General features: G+C 38.6%; 1 non-coding gene across 1 annotated transcript; it reads right to left on the reverse strand.

Annotated features, from left to right (window-relative positions):
• Window positions 1-548: 548 nt before the first annotated feature.
• On the reverse strand, window positions 549-612 carry LOC112621916. Its single transcript, XR_003118842.1, has one exon. It is a non-coding gene; the product is annotated as a U7 small nuclear RNA (small nuclear RNA).
• Window positions 613-17,758: the final 17,146 nt, after the last annotated feature.

Genomic DNA, 17,758 nt, shown 5'->3' on the forward strand with positions numbered 1-17,758 from the left:
ACAGGAGAGGGAACTATTCTAGATTAAAGGAAACTAAAGAGAGATGACAACCACACGCAATGTGATATGGATTGGATGTTTGTTCTCTCTAAATCTCATATTAAACTATAATCCCCCATGTTAGAGGCGGGGCCTAGTGGGAGGTGTTGGATCATAGGGGCGAATCCCTCATTAATGCCTTAGTGCCATTCTCTTCATGATAAGGAATAAGTTCTCTGAATTTGTGTGAGACCTGGTTGTTTAAAAGAATATTTCTCTCTCTCGCTCTCTCTCGCTCTCTCTGTCTCCCTCTCTCTCTCCTGCTCTTGCCATGTGATGTGCTGGCTCTCTCTTCACCTTCTGCCAGCATTGTAAGCTTCCTGAGCCCCTCAACAGAAGCAGTTGCTGACACTAGGCTTTGTATATAGCCTGTATAACCATGAAGCAATTCTAGTATATGGGTTTTCATTGTACTATTCTTTCAACGTCTCAGCATATTTAAGATTGTTTAAGGACACTGGGTTACTAAATAGTAAATGAGGACTATTTCTCTCTTGTTTTGGGGGGGAAGAGGAAGTTTCCTGTGAAGACCAGAAAACCTGCTAGACAAATTCCATAAGAGCTGTAACACTCTGTGTTTCAGGTAATAAGCGAAGAAGGGACAATACACTATCTCTGTTTTGCAATTTCTACTATACCCTCATGGATCTAAGTGCTGAGCATCGCTGGTTATAAAATAAAAGATAATCAGATACTATATGCCTTTTAAAAGAATACACCATTACTATGAAGTACTCTTGCCAAAAAATCAAACCTAAAATTGACCAAAGACCTAGGTCAGTCATTTGCAAACATCAGTGAGATTAGGATAACCCAAAAGGCTTGTTAAATCAGATTACTGGACTGCAAGTCCAGAGTTTCTGATTAAATAGGTTTAGGATAAAGTCCAATCATTTTCATTTCTAACAAGTGGGAGTGCTGAGGCTACACTCCATGATCACCTTTTAAAAGCAAATTTTCTAGGTTTACAGAAACTGCAAAGGACAGAGAAACATGTTAAATAATACCATGGGGATGCTATCAGCAGAACCTGACTGTGGGGAAGTCTAAAAGAAAAACACACTCTGTGTGTCTTAAATAAATAAACTGCAATTTAAATAAAGATGAAAGGGGAATATATAGGTTAAAAGAGATTTAGGCCAGGCCCTATGCCTCATACCTATAATCCCAGCACTTTGGGAGGCCAAGGCAGGTGGATCACTTGAGCTCAGGAGTTCAAGACCAGCCTGGGCAAACAGTGAAAACCTGTGTCTACAAATAAATACAAAAAATTAGCAGGGCAGGGTGGTGTGCACAGACCATCTGAGCTCAGGAGGTCAAAGCTGCAGTGAGCCATGATCATGCTGCTACACTCCAACCTGGGCAACAGAGAAAGACTCTGTCTCAACAAAAAAAAAAAAAAAAGAGAGATCTAAAAGATATGTCAATCAACTGCAATATGTAAAATTCTACTTAGATTCTTATTTAACATTACTTTTTTAAAGCATATTTATTACATTTAAGAGAATATTAGAAATTTGGCAATTGACTGGATGAATTATTAGTTTTATAGAAGTGTTAGTGGTTTTTTTTTTTTTTTTTTTTTGAAAGAGAGTTCTTCCAGCACTTTGGGAAGCCAAGGCAGGCAGATTGCTTGAGTCCAGGAGTTTGAGAGCAGCAAAAAATACAAAAATTAGCCAGGCGTGGTGGTGCACACCTGTAGTCCCAGCTACTGGGGAGGCTGAGGCAGGAGAATCGCTTGAGTCTGGGAGGCAGAGGTTGCAATGAGCTGGGATTGTGCCACTGCACTCCAGCCTGGGTGACAGAGATCCTGTCTCAAAAAAAGAAAAAAATCCTTTTATGTTGGTGCCAGCATGTCTTCCAGGCATATTCATAGTACACATGTGATGATTTCTTCATTATTTTGACATTTGAGATGTCAAAATACTAAACCACCAAACACACACATAATCAATATAAGTTCTATTTTAATCACAAGCAAAAATATCAAAAATGATTTCATTTAATTGTGAAAATATCATATATAAAGAGTACATTATAATAATAGCAGCATTGGAGCCAGGTGCATAATGTCATGAGAAATCGTGTCCAGCTCATGAAATAAAAATCCACAATCCTAGGGGGCAGAAAAGAACGTATTATCAACATGTAGCTTAAAGAATAACAATAAAATGAAGACCTGTGCATCCATCACCCAGCTTAAGAAATATAATATTATCAGTACCCCTAGAAGATCCTGAGGGCTCCGTATAAATCACCTCCCCATCACTGGCCCTGGAAGTAATTACTATGATGAAATTTGAGCTAACTATTCCTTTGCAGAACTGCACGCTTTTACTGCCTAACACTAGTTTTATCTGTTTAGATACTTATATAAATAGAATAATACTGTATGCATTTTTCTATGTATTACATATTGTTGCTGTTGTACAACCTTATATTTTTGAGATTCAGCCATATGAATATATGCAGCAGTAATCCTTCTATATTCACTGCCATATAGTATTCATTTGAACAAATATTCCAAGATTTATCAGTTTTTGTGTTGACAGATGTTTCATCTCTTCCTTTCCAAATTTTCAACTGTCTTATTTGATTGCACTATTACCGCCATTACAAAGTTACACTAGAATAGTGATGGAGATAGTTCTTCCTGATTTCAGTGGAATGTTTCCCATTAATCACGATGCTAGTTTTTGGGCTGAAATATACGTTTATATCATGGTTTAAAAAAAGTATTCATATATTGCTATTTAATTGAGTGTTTTTGTCAAAAATGATTGCTGGGTTTTGGCAGGTGCCTGTTCAGCATTTATGGAGATGATGGTGTGATTTTTCTCATTAGTTCTTCCAATTTAATAATTTTTTAATATGGAAGTGTCATTGATTCATGAAATGAATTCCCCTTGCTAATGACACTTGAATCTTAAAATTTGTTCCTAGAACTTATTTAGGAGTTTAGTATCAAATTGATCTGTAGGTCTTGTCTTTAAAACAATATGTCAGAATTTGGAATCAATGTCATCTTCATGTCATAAAAATAATTTGGAATAGTACTTTTTTAAATGCTGTGGGCTGTCTAAATAGCACTAATATTGTCTTCCCTTTAAAGACTTGGTATAACTTTCCATAGAAACAAATGGGCCTAAAGCTTTTCTTTATTAATTTTCTCTATTTCTTCTAAGGAGATCATTTTGTTTAGATTTGTATATGTATTTTCTGATTTCAGTGTGGATATGTTATGTTTTCTTAGCTAAAAGTTATTGTTGGCCAGATGTCAGGGCTATGCCTGTGATCCCAACACTTTGCGAGGCTAAGGCGGGAGGATCACTTGAGCTAGGAGTTGGAGACTAGCCTGGGCAACATAAAAAATCCGGTCTCTTTGGAAAATACAAAAATTAGCCAGACACGGTGGCTGGTCCCTGTGGTCTCAGCTACTTGGGAGGCTGAGGTGGGAGGATTGCCTGAGCCCAGGAGGTGGAGGGTGCAGTGACCGAGATTGAGCCACTGCACTCCAGCCTGGGTAACAGAGCCAGACCCTGTCTCAAGAAAAGAATAAACAAAAGTTACTCTTCTCTTTCAGATTTCCAAATATATTTTCACAAAGCTGAGTGAAGTTCTCATGATTCTTTTAATTTCCTGTTTCTGTGTTTACTTCCCTATTATCATTTCTTCTTTTATTTATTTGGGGGTTTTGTTGCTTTTTTGATTACATGACTTAGTGTTTTATCTATTTTATTGCTGTTTTAAGGAACTTTTTATATTTAGTTATTAGTATTATATTTCTACATTCTAAATCACTAATTATTTTGTTATTAAATTCTTCCATTTGCTTTGCTTGATTTTTATCTTTTTCATCCAGATGCTAAAACTTTATTAGTTTTTCACTTTTTGAATTCTAAGAAAATTATTTAAAGTTATTGAATTTTCCTCTAAATGTTGCTTTAGTTCTATCCCATATATATGGATATTTACTATTCCCATTATTGCTCTTTTATAGAAGTTCTATTATACTAGTTTGTGTTTCTTTGTTAACCCAGTTGTTTAAAAGTGGACTTAAATTTTTTCATGAATAAATTTGTACTTTATAATTTTAGTCATTGTTTTACATAATGTTGGTTGTATTATTTCTACATTTTGGAGTTTATTGAGTTTTTTAACTGACCTAACGTAACAGGTACCTTTTTGTATATATTGAGAAATCAACTCAAAAGTTATATTTTATATTTTTAGAGTACAAATTTTGATAAATACATATGTATATGTACCTTATCTATCCTACTAACTATTTTTCTTTTAGCTCTTTATATCTTTATTTGTGGTCCTTTTGATCTACACTGACTGCTTCTTCCCTTCCACACGCATGGCAGAAATGCTCCTCCCCACCCCTTTTAGGTTAGAGATAGCTATATTAATTGCTTTGGATGATGAAATGTAAGCAAAAGTAATGTTCATCACTTCCAGGTAGAAGCCTTTACAAGCTGATGTACAATTTATCATGTTCCCATTTGTTTGCCACAGTATCCAAAAGGGAACATTTCAAATGAAGGAGGAGACATCAGCTTGCATCCCTCAGTAAAGAAGACGTTGAGAACAGGTCGCTGCTGACCCATGGTGGACATGTAGTATGAGCAAGAATTAAGTCTTTGTTAGTTTAAGCTACTGAGATATAGGGATTGTTTGTTATTTAGCAGAATAAAAGTAACCTACCCTGCCCTATTATAGAAGTAAGGAGTGCAACAGTCTTCAAGTTAGATTGATTCAGCAGCCCAATGACATTTATCAACGACTCCATTTTTCCACCATTCACTCTTGAGTTCAGCTTCTTGCTGATAACGAGATACATCAATTCTAGAATTCATATTCAGACAAGAAATAGCCAACTCAAGAAGAAAAAACGTCTTTTCTCCAATTTTCTCTTAGGAGGAGGAAACTCCCTGATGTATTCCAGCAGATAGCCCTTTATACCTCATCAAGTAGAATTATGTCACATGCCCATTTCTGAACCAATCACTGGTAAAGGGGATGGAATTTTCATGATTGACTTAGATTAATGATCTAGGATGAAATAGATGTTGGGGTGCTAACCACAGTGACTTCTACCAACAGCAAATAATCTCTATGAGTATGTATACACATATGGAGGAGCTATTATTTTTAAATATTTTAATCATAATAAGAAATATACAATAGAAGCCAGGCATGGCCTGCACTTGTAGTCCCAGCAACTAAGGAGGCTGAGGGGGGAAGATCACTTGAGTCCAGGAGTTCGAGGCTGCAGTGAGCCATGATCACACCACTGCACTCTAACCTGGGCAACTGAGCAAGACTATCTCAAAAAATAATAACAAAAATAAAAATAAATTACATTTTTATTTTAAATTTAATATAAATTGAAATTTTAATTTATATTAAATTTAATTTAAATTTAAATTAAATTTAAAATAAAAATAAATTAAATAAATAAAAAATTTAAAATAATAAGAAATAGAATCGCCTTGATAAATATGACATAATCTACATTTACCATTCCAGAGTCATTACTTTTCCCAACACCATATACATTAGCACCCAAAAAATGAATTATTTACAAATAAATCTAACAGAATATGTACAAGATATAGCTGGGAGAACTACAAAATTCTGATGAAAGAAATTAAACAAGAGCTAAATAATCGCAAAGATATTCCATGTTCATGGGTACGAAGACTCAGTATTACTAAAATATCAGTTCTTTCCCATTTGATCTACAGATTCAATACAATCTCAATTAAAATCCTAACAAGTTATTTTGTGGATATTAACAAACTAAATAATTACTACTAATAACAAACTAAATGATTACTAAAATATCAGCTCTTTCTCATTCAATCTACAGATTCAATACAATCTCAATTAAAATCCTAACAAGTTATTTTGTGGATATTAACAAATTAATTCTAAAGTTTATGTAGAGCAGCAAAAGACCAAATAGCCACAAAATTGAAGAGCAGCAAAGTTGAAAGACTAACACTATCTGACTTCAACACTTACTATAAAGCTACAGTAATCAAGACAGTGTGGTATTGACAAAATAATAAATAAAATGGAAAAGGATAGAAAGCCCAGAAGAAAAACCCACTTAACTATAGTCAACTGATCTTGGACAAAGGAGTAAAAGCAATACAATGCAGCAAAGATAGTCTTTTAACAAATGATGCTGGAGCAAATGGACATATACATGAAAACCTGAATCTAGATATAGCCTTCACAAGAATTAACTCAAAATGGATCACAGATATAAATGTAAAATGTAAAACTATAAGACTCCTGGAAGATAACCTAGGAGAAAAATCTAAATCTCCTTGGATTTGGTGATGACTTTTTTGATGCAACACCGAAAGCATGATCCATAAAAGAAAGAATAGAGAAGCTGAATTTTATTAAAATTTTTTAAAATTTCTGCTTGAAAGACACTGTCAAGAGAATGAAAAGACAAGTTATAGTAAATAAAATATTTGCAAAAGACCTATAAAGGACTGTTATCTAAAACATATGAAGAACTCTTAAAATTCAGCAGTAATAACAAAAGCAAATGGATTAAAAAATGGTTTAAAGACCTTAACAGACCCTTCATCTCACCAAAGATGAAATATAGATGGCAAATAAGCATATGAAAATATTTTCCACACCATGTCATCAAGGAAATACAAATTACGACAACAATGAGATACCACTACACACCTATTAGAATGGTCAAAATTCAAAACACTGATAACCAAATACTGGTGATGATATGGAGCAACAGGAACTCTTATTCATTGCTGGTTAGAATGCAAGATGGTTAGGCTGGGCACAGTGGCTCACACCTGTAATCCTAGCACTTTGGGAGGCCAAGGCAGGCAGATTGCCTGAGCTCAGGAGTTCAAGACCAGCCTGGGCAGCACAGTGAAACCCTATCTCTACTAACATACAAAAAATTAGCCGGGCATGGCAGCATGTGCCTGTAATCCCAGCTACTTGGGAGGTTGAGGCAGGAGATTCACTTGAACCCTGGAGGTAGAGGTTGCAGTGAGCCGAGATCGCACCACTGTACTCCAGTGTGGTGACAGAGTGAGACTCCATCTCAAAAAAAAAAAAAAAAAAAAGGTAAGAGGAAGAGTAAGAATCCGTCTCCAAAAAATAAATAAATAAAATGAAGAATCCAAGATGGTTATGGACACTTTGGAAGACAGGTTGTTATAAAACTAAACACCCTGTGGTTTATCATATGATCCAGCAATCACACTCAATGGTATTTACCCAAGGAGTTGAAAACATATGTCCATGCAAAAGCCTGCACACAGATGTTTATAGCCTCTTTATTCATAATTGTAAAAACTTGAAAGCAACTAAGATGCCCTTCAGTAGGTGAAAGAATAAATAAACTATGGTACATTTAGACAATGGACTATTATTCAGTGCTAAAAAGAAATGAGCTATTGAGCCTTGAAAAGACACAGAAGAAACTTAAATGCATATTTCTAAGTGAAAGAAGTCAATTTGTGAAGCCTACATACTATATAATTCCAATTATATGTCATTCTCAAAAATGCAAAACTATGAAGACAATTAAAAGATGAGTGATTGTCACAGGCCAGGAGGATAGGGAGAGATGAACAGGTGGGCACAGAGAATGTTTAGGACAGTGAAAATACTCTGTACAATGCAATAATGGTGGATACATGTCATTATTAATATGTACAAACCCATAGAATATATAATATCAAGAATGAACTCTAATGTAAACTATTGACTTTGGGTGATAATGATATTAATGTAGGCTCATCAGCTGTAACAAATGTACCACTCTGGTGGGAATATTATAACAGGAAGTTATGCATGTATGAGAGGCAAGGAGTAAACGGGAAATCTCTGTACTTTCCTCTCAATTTTGCTTTGAATCCTAAACTGCTCAAAAGATAAAATATATTAAATAAAAATAGAAATAATTATTTAAATGAAGTGACTATCACTATGGATACCTTGTATAGCCTTACAGAGATAATGATGGCATTTAGGCATAAGCCATTTGTTTATGGATGGGAACATAGTGTTTGCAGTATGGTAAACACTTGGTGAAATATTTTAGAGATTATTTTGAAATCACTTTTGCAGAAATTATAACTGAGAAAATTATAACACTAAAAGAAATCTGACATGGCTGACTCCATCTTGTCTCAAGCCTCACAGGTTGGCTATCTTTGCTCATTGCTGGGCATGAGCCAATCTAACTTTAGGAGAAATTTAGTTTATAGTTTAAATAATAGCCCTTCCCCCAAACTAAACTGCTTGTAAAACTAACAAAATGTCACCAAGTTAGCACAAGAAGGCCTGAATTCTAAATCATTACCAGCCATTATTTGGAGGTTATAAGATTTGCAACTTCCCCAATTACTCTGGGAGATAACATCACTATTGTAGATCCTAAGATTGGCCTTTCCAGATGTCTTTTCAGGTTTTTGCATTTCTGACTACTGGAAAACCCCACATGGACCTGCCAACCAGCCCTGTGGCTTCCACCCAGGAACTGACTCAGCACAAGAGAACAGCTTCCACTCCGTATGATTTCATCTCAGTGGCAACCAATCAGCACTCCCAACTCACTGACTCCCTACCTACCACATTATCACAAAACTCTGATCCCCAATTTCTCAGGGAGACTCATTTGCGTAATAATAAAGGTCTAGTCTCCTGTACAGCCCCTCTGCGTGAATTAAACTCTTTCTCTGTTGCAATTGCACTGTCTTGATAAATCGGCTGTGTCTGGGCAGTGGGCACAGAGACCCTGTTGGGGGGTTACAAACTGGAGAACCTGTTGGACAGTTGCAATTTTCCATTAGTACATAAATCTTTTTAATTTTATTGTTTTGTATGAATGCACCTTAATTTAATCTGTCTATTCCCTGCTCTGTTTATGTGTATAGAAGTAATTTTCAGTGTTTTGTTAATATAAATAATGTTTAAATGAGCATCTACTTTTGCACACTTATGTAATTATATCTGTAGGAGAAATTCTTAGAAGTGAAGAGTATGTTTCCATGAATTTACATATACCAATGATGTATAAGTCAGGCTTACCAACTTTAAGACGTTATCCAGAGTATATATCCTCAAATAAATGGCTATAAGTAAGAAGAGATAAATGTTGAATGAACTTTGTCCTTGTGAAAAAACACATCTCTATTTTTTATTTACCACTTTTTAGGGTGAGTTTAACCAGTTGACATTACCACATAATGATTTATTCACAATTTCCTAAGCAATTTAATTAAATTTTAGGGTTTATAGATATTTCATAGACTTTCAAATAGGAGGGCAAATGGCTGTTAAAAATAGCTAGAAAAAATACTATCAACAGGAATTTGTGAGCAAAAAGAGTAGTTTGAAAAATTATACTTTCCAAATTTTCTACTATTTAGTACAAGGCATATCTTATACACAGTACCTTATTGTGTGTTAAAATGTTTTATGGGTCCTTTGTGAAATACCAAAAGTTACTAAATACATGACTTATTTTTGCAAATCAAATGTTTCTTTAAAATTCAAAAAATTTTCAATGAGGTTTAATTAGGCAGAGAAGTGGTTCAGAACTCATTTTAAAACTTGCATGAGGCCGGGCGCGGTGGCTCAAGCCTGTAATCCCAGCACTTTGGGAGGCCGAGACGGGCGGATCATGAGGTCAGGAGATCGAGACCACCCTGGTTAACACGGTGAAACCCCGTCTCTACTAAAAAATACAAAAAAAACCTAGCCGGGCGAGGTGGCAGGCGCCTGTAGTCCCAGCTACTCGGGAGGCTGAGGCAGGAGAATGGCGTAAACCCGGCAGGTGGAGCTTGCAGTGAGCTGAGATCCGGCCATTGCACTCCAGCCTGGGTGACAGAGCGAGACTCCGCCTCAAAAAAAAAAAAAAAAAAAAAAAAAAAACAAAACCAAAAAAAAAACTTGCATGATAATTAGGGAACATCAAAGAGTATTCTTATACTCTAAACTGTAAATAACCAACTGTTAATGATTTCATAAATTCCAAACATTATCCTACAGTGCAGAGAACTGAAGCTTATTTTTTAAAGGTGAGTGTATATTAAGCTAATGATTGACTCAGTTCCTCTTCTCAACAAATAGTTTCATCAGAAACTGCATCTATCACTGCAAGGGTCAAAGTTCATGGAATTTTGCAGCTAGGAGAGACCTTAGGTATCTTCCTATCCAGCAGATGAGGAAACCAATGTCATATTTGGTTACCAACAGACTGAATGGGGCCACAGTTTTCCTGACTCTCCACCTGGGCATTCTCTGCTATATATTGCTGTATCTGTATTAACATATGTAAAAGCACTCGCAACACCATCTAATAATTTTAGCATAGCATATTTTTTAACTGATATTTTTAAAATCTTTTATGTTGGCCGGGCGTGGTGTCTCATGCCTGTAATCCCAGCACTTTGGGAGGCCCAGGCGGGTGGATCACAAGGTCAGGAGTTCAAGAGCAGCCTGGCCAATATAGTAAAACCCTGTCTCTACTAAAAATACAAAAAATTAGCCGGGTGTGGTGGTGGGCACCTGTAATCCCAGCTTCTCTGGAGGCTGAGGCAGGAGAATCGTTTGAACCTGGGAGGTGGAAGTTGCAGTGAGCCAAGATCGCATCACTGCACTCCAGCCTGGGCAACAGAGCAAGACTCCATCTCAAGAAAAAAAAAAATCTTGTATGTTGAGAATTTCTGTGATAAGTAATAGGGATACATCAATGGGGACGAAAGTTTCTCTCATTCAGGAGTCCATATTCTGGTGGGAAAACCATATTGCCATAATTAAACAATGTTCCAGGGCAAAAATGGGACTGTCTGCTAGGATTGATTAGTCTTTCTCCTTGGCTTGTTGAGAGAGGTGGCATGTCCCATATATGTCATCACTGCCCTAAGGTCTATCACAATTGTCAACCTAAAGGGAAAAAAAAAAAAAAAAAACCTGACCAGGAGCAGTGGCTCACACCTGTAATCCCAACACTTTGGGAGGCCAAGGCGGGCAGACCACCTGAGGTTAAAAGTTCAAGACCAGACTGGCCAACATCGCAAAACTCTGTTGAGAGACAGGACTAGCTGGACTTCCTAGGCTGACTAAGAGTTCCTAAGCCTAGCTGGGAAAGGTGATCACACCTACCTTTGAACATGGGGCTTGTAACTCAACTCACACCCAACCAATCAGGTAGTAAAGAGAGCTCACTAAAATGCAAATTAGGCTAAAGCAGGAGGTAAAGAAATAGTCAAATCATATATCACCTGAGAGTGCAGGGGGAGGGACAATGATCGGGATATAAACCCAGGCATTCGAGCAGGGAGTGGGCAACCCCCTTTGGGTCCCCTCCCATTGTATGGGAGCTCTGTTTTCACTCTATTAAACCTTGCAACTGCACACTCTTCTGGTCCGTTTTGTTATGGCTCAAGCTGAGCTTTCGCTCACCATCCACCACTCTTGTTTGCCGCCATTGCAGACCGGCCGCTGACTTACACCCCTCTGAATCCAGCAGGGTCTCTGCTGTGTTTCTGATCCAGCGAGGCGCCCATTGCCACTCTCAATAGGGCTAAAGGCTCGCCATTGTTCCTGCATGGCTAAGTGCCCGAGTTCGACCCAGTCGAGTTGAACACTGGTCTCTGGGTTCCACGGTTCTCTTCCATGACCCATGGCTTCTAACAGAGCTATAACACTCACCACATGGCCCAAAGTTCCAATCCTTGGAATCTGTGAGGCCAAGAACCCCAAGTAAGAGAACAAAGGCTTGCCACTATCTTGGGAGTTGTCCACCCCATCTTGGGAGCAGCCTGCCACCATCTTGGGAGCTCTAAGAACGAAGACCCGCCTATAACACCGTGTCTACTAAAAATAAAAAATCAGCCAACCCTGGTGGTGGGCACCTGTAATCCAGCTACTTGGGAGGCTGAGGCAGGAGAATTGCTTGAACCCAGGAGGCGGAATTTGCAGTGAGCTGAGATCACGCCACCGCACTCCAGCCTGGGTGACAGAGCACAATTCTGTCTTAAAAAAAAAACCCTGAGGCAAAATTAATGTAAGTAGACAGTTTATTGGGGCCAAGTATTCAAATTGTCCTGAATATACATTCTGATTAGCAGTAGTTACAAGTGGATTTTTAAAAGAAAAAAGACCAGTCATAGTAACTCACACCTGTAATCCCAACACTTTGGGAGGCTGAGGCAGGAGGATCGCTTGAGTTCAGGGGTTAGAGACCAGACTGGGCAACATGGCAAAACTCTATCCCTACTAAAAATACAAAAATTAGCTGGGTGTCATCTTATGCCTGTAGTCCCAGCTGGAGATTGAGGTGGGAGAGAATCTCCTGAGCCTGAGAGGTGGAGGTTGCAGTGGTGCAGTTGCAGTGGCACAGTTGCAGTGAGCACTGATGGTGCCACTGCACTCCAGCCTGGGTGACAAAGTGAGACCCTGCCTCAATATAAATACATACATACATACATACATACAAGCAAAGAAGAGGCCGTTCCTAAGTTGTTCACCAAGAATTTACATTAAAATAACATAAGCTGTTGATTGGTTATACATTGTTTGTGATATTCTTTGTAGCACATATTCCAGGAACATAAAGATAATGGGTGATGCAGCTAGTCAGAAACAAAATGCCTTTAAATAATTGCCCCAGACATAGGTTGGGACAGAGGCATGACTGAAGTCCCACACCCAGGTCTCCCTAGGGCTGATACATTTTGCATATCTCACATATCTCTCTCTGCTCTGAGCTATTTTTCTTTTCTCACATTTAAATTACAATGTTAATTTTTTACAGTTTTGCTGCCCTTTATAAGTTTTGTTTTGTTTTATTTTGTTTGAGACAGAGTCTTGCTCTGTCACCCAGGTTAGAGTACAGTGGCGTCATCTCGGCTCACTGCAACCTCCGCCTCCTGGGTTCAAGCTATTCTTGAGTCTCAGCCTCCTGAGTAGCTGGGATTATAGGCACGCACCACCACGCCTGGCTAATTTTTGTATCTTTAATAGAGATGGGGTTTGGCCACGTTGGCCAGGCTGGTCTCAAACTCCTGACCTCGTAATTCTCCCTCCTCAGCCTCCCAAAGTGCTGGGATTACAGGCGTGAGCCACTGCACTGCCCTGTAAGTTTTAAAAGCATGTATCCATTACTGTACCTGATCCTTGCAGTAACTAGTGAGGCTATATTATTGTCTCCATTTTCCAGTTCTGGAACCCATAGCTCAAAAGGGTGACTTCCCCAATGCTTTGCAGCCAGGAAGTTGTAGAACTGGAACTAGAATCCCAGGCTTCTGCCTTGAGTCCAGTGAGTTTGTGATAATATGAATCAACTTGAATCTCTCAAGTTCCAAATATTTAGTTTTCTGGGAATTCTGAGGTCACTTTAGAAGGAGATCCTTCTGTGGAAGTTTGGGTAACCTAAATATCCAAATTATAGCATGCTTTCTTGGAAAAGGAAGATAGTAGCGCCCAAAAATTCCATGGAAGTGCTTGCGGCTGTTAGTGAACTGTGAGGATGGCATTTTGCTAGAAGCATGAAACCACAGTCCTCAGTTTGTTTGTTCCATTCCTTGTCATGGGGATAAGGAAACTTGAACATAAAATATTGAAATTAAATGAGTCTGGAAAGAAACATACCAAAATATTACCAGTCTCTCGGTGACTGAATTACAAGTTAATTTTATTTTCGTTTTCTGCATTTTTCACATTTCCTACAATAATTGTGTTACTTTTATAATAAGAAATTATGAAATTCATCTGTATCTGTATATAATTCTCAGCCTATTCAAAGGAAAGAAGTTCAAACTTTCTTAAACGTGATACTTGGACAGATAGATACTTGAAGCTGCCGCTGATGAATGAGCGTTCTTTAAAACATATTAGCCTGAGTTGGCTACAGAATTCCTTCAGGCATTTGTTCATTCTTTTAACAAATAGTTACTGAGCACCTACTGTATGACAGGCAGTTTTAGGCACTTGGAACACAGCACTGAACAGAACAGATAAAAATTCTTGCCTCTGGACCTTTCATCCTAAAAGTGGAGACAGACCAAAGTGAAATAAAATTTAAAATCACAGTATCTATAATATAGTATGTTAAATAATGCTAAATGATTAGAAGAAAAATAAAGCAAGGAGGAATAGAGTACTTGTAGGGTGGGGCATTTTGCATAGGGTATTCAGGGAACCTCAATGACGAGGTGACCTGAAAGAGGTGAGATGTGAGCCCTGTGAGTTTCTGAAGGAAGAGAACTCCAGGTAGCGAGAGCAGCAAATGCAAAGGCATTAGGCAGGAGTGTGCCTAGCATGTTCTAGATACAGCAAAGTGACCAAGTCTGGAGGACTGTGGGCAGCAGAAAGAGTAGCAGTTGCCACCAGCAGGCAAATAACATGATCTGACTTATGTTTCTGGATCATTTTGGCTACTGTGATAGGGAGAGATTAAAGACAAGCAAATAAGATGGTGCAGGGACCCCTTTGTAGGGGCCTGTGGGCCCCAAGCATGGAAATAAAGGGAAAACTTGAGTTCTTTGAGGGGAAATGGCAGACACTTAGGTAGCCCTGGAAGTAAAGAAGCAATTTGATAAGCAAGGAGATAATAGTAACCTAAAACAATAGCCAAGAAAGTTAGAGTCAGAAGAATTTTTATTCTCCTATAGAAGCTAAAGATAATATCTTTTCTTTCTTTCTTTCTTTCTTTCTTTCTTTCTTTCTTTCTTTCTTTCTTTCTTTCTTTCTTTCTTTCTTTCTTTCTTTCTTTCTTTCTTTCTTTTTTGACGAGGTCTCCCTGTGTTTCCCAGACTAGTCTTGAACTCCTGCATCCGCCCCCTTGGCCTCCAAAGGTGCTGGGATTACAGGGGTGAGCCACTACGTCTCGCCAAGATAATATCTTAAAAGATGTCCTGAGTTGTTTCTCAGAAACCTGGACCCCCACTGATATGGCCTGGCTCTGTGTCCCCACCCAAATCTCATCTCAAATTGTAATCCCCACATATTGAGGGAGAGGGGTGATTGGACCATGGGGGTGGTTCCCCCATGCTGTTCTTGTGATAGTGAGTGAGTTCTCACGAGATCTGATGGCTCCAGACCGTTTATTCCCCGAAGAAGACCACCAGAGTCCAGAGTCAAAGCTAAGCAGCAAGGATCTTTATTACAGGTTCGAACCTGAAACTCTCACTCGCTCGCGAAACGAGACGGGCAGGAGAGCTCCCCCACTGAGCTCCGAGCAGTGTTATATAGTCTAAGAAAAGTGGGCATAGAGTTATTATACAAATCAGATATATGATTGGCTAGTGTTTGAACAAGGCGATTTGGCTAACTATGATTGGTTCCCGCCATTTCTGATATTTCGGTTCAACCTTTGAGGCGGGAGAGCAGGTTTATGGTAGCAAGAGTTTATCTTACTTAAACACGTCTTGTGACCTTGCCTCAGAACTTACAAAATCTCTGGTACGTGCAGAAAAACAGGTACTCACAGAACTTACGAAATCTCTGGTATGTGCAAAGATTAGAGAGCAGAACAAAGGATGTAGCGGGGGGGGGGTACACATCTATCTTTGTGTCCTTTCACTATAAGTGTTTGGTAGTTCTTCCTTCATGCTTCTCTCTCCTGCCACCTTGTGAAGAAGGTACATGCTTCCCCTTAGACTTCCACCGTGATTGCAGATTTCCTGAGGCATCGCCAGTCATGTGAAAGTGTGAGTCAGTTAAGCCTCTTTTCTTTTAAATCACTCAGTCTCCAGCAGTTCTTTGTAGCGGTGTGAGAATGGATGAATACACCCTTCAAATGGATTCGCTGGCAGGTAGACCTCAGATGATGGAGAACTGAAGGCTGAACTCTGACCATTTTTCTTTGTTATTACATTTCTTCCTGAGGGTCCTGGAGGGAATCAACCACTCTCCCCAGCCTGAGCTAGTATTCTTTTCTGCTGATCCCAAATTTTTCAACAAAATTTCTCTTCCTTTACCCTTTGTAAATCAGAAAAGTCTTTGAATCGGCCTATGATCTATACACCAAAACAAATGTATAAGCTCCATGTATTGATTTACAATTTTGCCTACAACTTCTGCTTTCTTGAATTTTACCTGTGCCTTTAAAATCTCTTACCTGTAAGCCAAGGGGAGGTCAAGATTTGGGCATTAGCTGCCTAGTCCTCCTTGCTTGGTACCCTGCAAATAAACACCTTTTTTTGTACTGCTGCAAACTCAGTGTGGATATTTGGTCTTAGCATGCCAGGCAAGTGGGCCCAGTTTGGTTCTACAACACAAAGGCAGAGGCAGGGGAAAAACAGTGGGATATTATATCTATCTATCTATCTATCTGTCTGTCTATCTATCTATCTATCTATCTATCTGAGACAGGGTCTCAATAGGCTGTAGTGCAGTGGTGTGATCATGGCTCACTGCAGTCTCAACCTCCTGGGCTCAAGTGATCCTGCCACCTTAGCCTCCTGAATAGCCTGGACTACAGGCATGTGCCACCACACCCAGATAATTTTTGTATTTTTTGGTAGAGGTAGGGTTTTACCATGTTGCCCGGGCTGGTCTTGAACTCCTGAGCTCAAGCAGTCCTCGCACCTCAGCCTCCCAAAGTGCTGGGCTTATAGGTGTGAGCCACTGCACCCGGTCACCTCTGGGTATATTTTTTTAAGGTGGGGCTGCTTATGGATTGAATGAGGGTTGTAACAGAAAGAGTCAGTAGTAACTCAAAAGTTTGTAACTGAGCAATTAAAAAATTGGAATTGTCATATTCTTAGGAAGACTATGAGAAAAACAAATTTGAGGTGGACAGAATTTAAGAGTTCATTTTTGGACATGTTAAGTTGAAGTGCCTCTCCTCTATCAAAGTGGAAATGTTTATTTGACACTTGCATATACTCAGGAGTTCAAGGCAGTAATTTGAGGTAAAGCTGGGACTTGTGAGTATGTAGATCCTATATAAATCCATGAGACCAGATGGGAGCTACAAGAGCAAGTGAGAATACATAAGAGCAGAAATTCAAGGTCGGCCCTGGGTCCCACCTACATATTGTGATCAGGGAAATGAGGATAACCACCAGACAAGATTATCTTGGAGGCCAAGTGGCAAAAGAAGTTATGATTTGTTGATGGTAAGTCAAAGGCAGCTGAGAATGACTATATTTGGGACCAATTATTTCCCAGAAAATTCTGAGTAGTGTTTGTTCCAAGGATTAACAGCCCATAACAACTGTGCCAGAAGAAAAGCATTTTAGAGGCCACAGTATAATGGAAAATGAAAGTTGGAAACATGAATTTGAGGGTCAGCTCCACCACTTATTGGCTGTGTGATCTGGGAAAAGTCAATTAACCACATCAATCCTAGATTCCTACATTGTAAGATGGAAGTAGTAGTAGCTGCCTCATTCATTTGCTAGGAGGAATAATAGAAATAAATCTTTATCATTGTTTCTAACAAACAATGGACACTCAATAAATGTTAGCCTTCTCTTTGTCATTAAACAGAATAGTTCTTGGAGTCAATGTAATGGATCGTTATGAGCATACTCTATATTTTAAGCTTTATGAATTCGTCCCTTGGTAACCCAATTCCCCATTTTCACATTTTCCTAATTACTCAGGTACCAAATATGTATCCCTTCCTAAATTTTTAACTTGTCTTCTCAAACTAAAAAATCCCAGACTGAAGAATATTTATAGACTAACTGGT

This window comes from Theropithecus gelada, chromosome 3 (assembly GCF_003255815.1).
Source record: "Theropithecus gelada isolate Dixy chromosome 3, Tgel_1.0, whole genome shotgun sequence".
NCBI classification, from domain to species: Eukaryota; Metazoa; Chordata; class Mammalia; order Primates; family Cercopithecidae; genus Theropithecus; species Theropithecus gelada.